This window comes from Aythya ferina (assembly GCF_964211825.1).
Source record: "Aythya ferina genome assembly, chromosome: 1".
NCBI classification, from domain to species: domain Eukaryota; kingdom Metazoa; phylum Chordata; class Aves; order Anseriformes; family Anatidae; genus Aythya; species Aythya ferina.
In genome coordinates this window covers 169,988,143-169,994,142 of record NC_140296.1, presented here as the reverse complement: position 1 = coordinate 169,994,142, position 6,000 = coordinate 169,988,143, and positions in this window count along the sequence as shown.

Here is a 6,000-nt window from a genome sequence, read left to right as displayed (position 1 = left end):
GTAATTTTAGGTCCACACTGTATCCACTGCTTCCATGGTTTATTTACAAGTGTACTGGGCCAAAGCCCCTAGGAGTAACCTAATGCTGAGCAAAACTTCTGATCTTCCTACCCAACCCCAAGAGACAAAAGGTTGAAGTGCTGAACATATACTTATTTACCTGAATACCAGACTCAGAGCCCAACGCTATGTTCACTAGAGGGGAAACTGCTACACGCCATAAAATAAAGTAACAGCAGTTGTGCATCTTTCATGTGTCTATGGATAACAAGGATGGCTGCCTTGCTGTGTCCCCAGCTTGAGCTTCCTATCTGGAGACATTCATATCAGAAATTCACTGTCATAAAACAAGGCTTTTCAAGCTGTGCACCTCAAGACTGAGGTTCCCAGCTATGTTTTGGTCTGCACCCAGAAGCACATCCCCAGGGACTTTCTGTGCCAATCTGCCAGAATGTTGCTGGAGCACCCACAAGGGCTGGACAGCCATGCCCTTTCCCTGCCAAGCTTGGCCAGGCTCGATAAGAAACACTCAGACCCTTTGAGAACAAGCAGAAAACTCACTTGGGAGACCTGTAGATCTTCCTCTCATGTGGCAAGGTCCCCTCTTGTCCTGTTAGTGAGCATCATGCTCTGTTCCTGCTGTCACCTGTGCCCCAAGGTGGGACAAGCTCTGGCAGCTGGTGGGGCCTTTCAGCACCTGGGGTCTGCTGATGCCTGGCACCTTGATGCAGATAAAGAGAAAAAGCCCAAGCAATCTGGACATGGGGCTGTATTCTCTTATTTCCCTGTTATTTCAGGATAATGCACCTGAATAGCCAATAGCACATTATTAATCCGTAACTACCTGCTGTGAAACACATTTGTAATTTTGGGATTAGGCACACCAGATTCCCTTCTTCACATATCTTATTTCTATTCATGTTTGCCTGGTTTGCCTGTGGGTACTTTTAAGTCTAACTCTCATTCATATTAACCTCTCTCCTGGCTGTGAAGAGCAGTCTGAATAAGGTCATAAATAATGAATAAAGCCTCTGCTATGATCTTCCTCGCTGCCACACTTGCGTGAAGTCCCATGAAGTGGCCTCAGTGTACCTTTTCTGGTCCCATGCATGTCCACAAACATTGGCAAATGAAGTTGGTGTGTTAATCAATCTAGTTTTCACCCGTGAAGCACATGGCTTTGAACGTCTACTTTCATTCTGCACTAAAAAATGCTACTGGAAACATGGAAGAGGAACTATTTGCTCTTTTTGTTGCTGTTGTCCCTTTTAATTGTTTTTAGCTCATATAACCCTATAGATTTTTCCATGTGTCCTTGTACATTTACCTAAAACTGCCTTGGTGTTATACAGATTTTTCCAAGGGCAATGGGAAAAAATAAATAAAAAATAAAGATAAAAAAAATAAAGGAGGAAAACCACCACCAACAACACAAAAATATTTTATCTAGATAAGTGCATTTTAACTTACGTTATGGTGGGCCCTGTGCTCTTTGGAAAGATTTGCTGTGCTCTCTTTGCCTGGAATTTTTTGAACACACGTCATGCAATTATGTACAGTTACACCACGTACACTGCACATTTGTATGCCATTACTCTCAATAGCTTTGTAGTGTGGCTGTTATATAGTAAATCTTATGTAAACTAGATATTAAAATGTTATTTTATTTTGTATAAACATGGATTTCATTTCACTGGTCAGGTAAACAATGATTTAAAGAAAAGTACATCTAAACTCTAGCCTGGGCAGTATGAAACTTACATATTTTTCACTGTTTAGACCTGAACGTCAGCCAAGTGAATTTATTCACTTTTTTAATTTACTGTTGTGTTGCCAGAAGTCTTTTGGAGTCATCAAGAAAAATATAAATCAATTCCATACTAGTAAGTTATGTTTACCTGCGTATAACTCACTTCATCCAAAAGAATCCAAAGGCACTTTGAAAGATCCAGTTCCATTAGCACAGTCACATGAATAATCTCACCGAGCCTGGTTTTGCTCCATCTTTTATTTTCTGTACCTGTTTTGGTCTCAGAGAGACTGCAAAGTGCTTCTCCTCTCCACTGGCAGTATTTTAATGCATTGCCTAAAATCTCTGGTGCTGGTGTCATTAGGAGCTAGACTATCCCTGACAAAGTAACATGTAATGGGATCAGACCTGACAAATGTAAAGCACAGAATGCAATTAGTTGGCTCCATGTTGCAGTGGAAACATGGTAAATATGCAGAATATCATTACCACTTTGACCATAACTTTATCTGAACAAAACAATCTACTCCAGATAAATCATGCTACATGTAAAGGGAAGGTAAATTAGCTCTGATATCAGGATGTAATTAGCTACAATATCATACATTTATTTTGAAATCAAGGAAAGGGTTACAAAAATAAATAAGGTTATGCTCAGAAATAAATGGTTCTGGGAGGCAAGATTTGTGTCTCTATTGTTAATTTCTGAATTACGTATTTATTTTCTGCTATGGATGGTGAAATATAAGCCAGCTGTAAGGTAAATGTAATGAGGTTTTTGGGTTGGTGATTTTGCTTTTTTTCTGCATATATATTCTGCAAATATATTCTGCAATATTGTATTAATTAATCTTGAAATATGTATTATTTGTAATGAATTTCTACATTGTGAAACTGGCTTTCTACCCACTGACCAAATGTAAACAATATTTGAGATGTATGTGTGGGTAGACCAGGCCTTTGGTCTGGTCTGGGGAGAGCTGCAGTTTGGTAGCAGAGGGCACTCAAAACAGGCACAAAATGCTTCAGACAAGAACTAATTTCTGGATGCTGAAGCAGGACAAATTCAGACTAGAAATAAAAACAAACTGTTGTAGCAGTGGGGATGGTCATTGAAGTACAACACACAGGGCTGAGGGTGAATTCTCCCCCACTGGAAAAGCAAATTATTAATACTTTTTTTAAAGATATGCTCCATTTCAATCACTGGCATGGGATCTAAAGAAAGATTTTGTTTTACTGAATCCTAAGGCCTGTAAGACATGGGATTTCAGATGGGGAGATCACTGTATAGCCATCTGGACTTAAAATCCAGGAATCTGCACGTTAAAGCAACTTTGAAAACAAGGTGCAGATAGGTGCTTGTCCCAGGTAGATGCTGAAAGTTATGGGATAATTTACATTTTGACCCATTTCTGAGATGCAGAACTTCTGCTGTAGAATATGCTCACGACCCACTTTTGCAGTTGTCTCCTTTTCTGACAATAGCTGCGTTTCCCCCTATCCTTTTCTCTCGCTTGCAGTTGAGATGCTGTTGTACAAGGTGAACTTTGAAGAGGCAGGCTAGATTTGGAAGCTGCTCTTCAGCTGTCTAACAAGAAAAATGCCTGTGGGCTGAAAATAGAATGGGTAATCTAGATCCAGCTGATAGATTGGTTACACTGAGGATATCGCAGCTGATCTTCAAATACAGAACAAGGACGGGACTCTGATAAAAGAGCATTGTTTAGGAGAGCTAGCAAGGTGAACGCAGTGGTAACGGAGGAGATCAGACTCAGCAGGTAGTGCAGTCTTGACTAATTCTTGTCTACAGCTCTATCTGTCTCTCCTTTAACATCTTGTTAAATGTGTACATTTTGAGTCTTTTTGACAGATTGGCTGGAAAGATGAAACCTACGGGAAGACAAAACTTTACGAAACAGAACTGTCAGCTTTGTTTGTTGCTTGTGTACGATGGGAGGTTCCTGGAGATCCAAGTAGTTAATTCCCTTCACCTCAAAACTGAGAATGAGCCTCATGGGCCCATTCTTACAGCCTGCAGTGTTTATACCAAGCCATTCTTTTGCAGTCAGGGTCATCATTTCTTTCCGAAGTTGTTTGTGCCTGCCAGATTCTTTGATGCTGCATATGAAGAGGGTACTCCATATGTTCTGAAACAGTCTGCAGGAACCGACAAAGATGCCTTGCTATTACTAAACAGAATAAGAAACCTTAACAGTAGTGTGCCTTCAATTTACCCACAAAGCCCCCTGTTCCCAGGGCTCTGCTCCACAAACACATCCATCTACGTCAGTCCTCAGCACCCCATCCACACTGTGCACTGACTTGGCACTGGCAGGCTGTGGCAGACGCTGGATTCCCTAGTTTCCCTCTCAGTCTCATCACATCCTTCTCTTTACCACATCCTTTCCCTGCTCCTGGCTTCCAGCACTGTTTATAATAGCATCAAAGACTGCAAAGCCTCAAAAATGAAAAGATGGGGCAATCACAGCCTGAGGGGGCAAAGTCACAGACAGCTGAGGGCAGGAGGAAAGGTTAGGGCTTGTCATGAATGTGCAAAGATGCTGTCTCCACAGCACTGCAGAGGATGGAGCCCCATGGAGGCTTGCAGAGCTCATGTTATTCTTGCCTAGGGCACTGCAGAAATTAGTGTCAGTCTCAAAGGAAACATGCAACCCTTAAAGATACAATGCTATTTTTTTATTTTTTTATTTTTTGCAAGCACTGGCTACATGAGCTATGAGCCAATGGACATCACATCACTGTCTTGTAACAGAACTTTAAGATGCAGATATTAGAAGGTAACTCTGTTGATCTTGTGTAATATCACCGGGAACAGCACAACAAAGTCATATTTCCTAATGAGAGCTGAATGAAGACCACATTTGTTTAAAGATCTACCAGGATTTTGCTGATACTGAGCATTCCCACTGAGGGTGGGGAGGATTCTGTGTTTTCCATAACGCCTGGTACTTATGAGTCAGTCTTACACCAGGTCCTTCTTCTCCTATTTGCAAAGCAGTGTCAGGATTTTCCGTCTACTTCCTTGGGATCTGTATCAAAATGGAAATTACCCCCAAAATCTCTTCAGGGTAATAAAATGGCAGTCCTGACATTTTACGAGCCATATGGGAAAGAAGGGCTTAAGCATAGTGCTTCTGTTGCTTCCTCTCAAATAAAGATGACAGTAGTCTGGTTGTTTTTCAAGTTTCTACATTAAAATTTGCTTATATCTGGGTGGAAAAACAAAACAAATAAATAAAAAAATAAAAAAATAAAAAAAAAAAAAAAACACAAACCAACACCACCAACAAGAAACAACTCTTGTATGACATGTCTGGACTAAGCTGACAAGCATACTGCATGGGTGATTTGTATTTACAACAAGGCCCAGAGGTGTCTGAAGCAATCTACTTTCAGAAGTAGAAGTTGTCATATTTTAAGTCTGCTTTTAAAGAAAACTGGACCTCAGTGGTACTCTGTCATTAAAATATACAATAATCAGAAGACAGGGCAATGTGTGAGAACAAGCATGTGATGTTCAGAGTTTAGTGAGGTACCTGTTCTCACCGTAGGGTGCTTTATGGTTGTAGATAAATGAATAAGGCGATTTTGTTTTAATCAGTGAGTTGTGTGAATGGTGTTTATGCAACTGATAAACATTCTTACTACATTGGTTGTAGATGGCTGGGGTTTTGTGAATCCATGTGCTGCTCAAGGCAGAGGTGCTGCACTGGGTGCTGGTTTATAAGTTGATGTCTTCCTCACAGCCACAGTGTGTCCCTAGGGCACGTTGTCTGCCTGGGCCCCTGTACTGGTTCTTTATTATTTTGCAACTACTGTCATTTCAAAGACTTCACATCACAGTGCTTGGGGAAGATGGGAAATGAAAAGGCCTCCTTGTGGGAGATCGGCTTGCTTGAGGTCAACATTTCTTTTTCTTTCTCAAACAAATGTTTCTTCTCAACTGGAAGTGTGTTCAAAGATGGTCATGTTTCCTGGCTGTGATATTCTGTTGATCCTTCAGTTATCCTCTCATGTAGATTTTGGAGGATTTTGCTCCATGGGAGCAAAGAAAATGTTCAAACTCTCATGAGGATAATTCAAACTAAACAGAGGAAGTTTCTTTCTCTCTCCGTGGTTGTCTGCAAAGCAAACTTCTAAGAATTTTTCTTTCTCTGTAAAGGGCATGAAGCAGTCAGGTGTCATACTTCTTTCCCCCCAGGGTTTACTGATCATCTGCCAACACA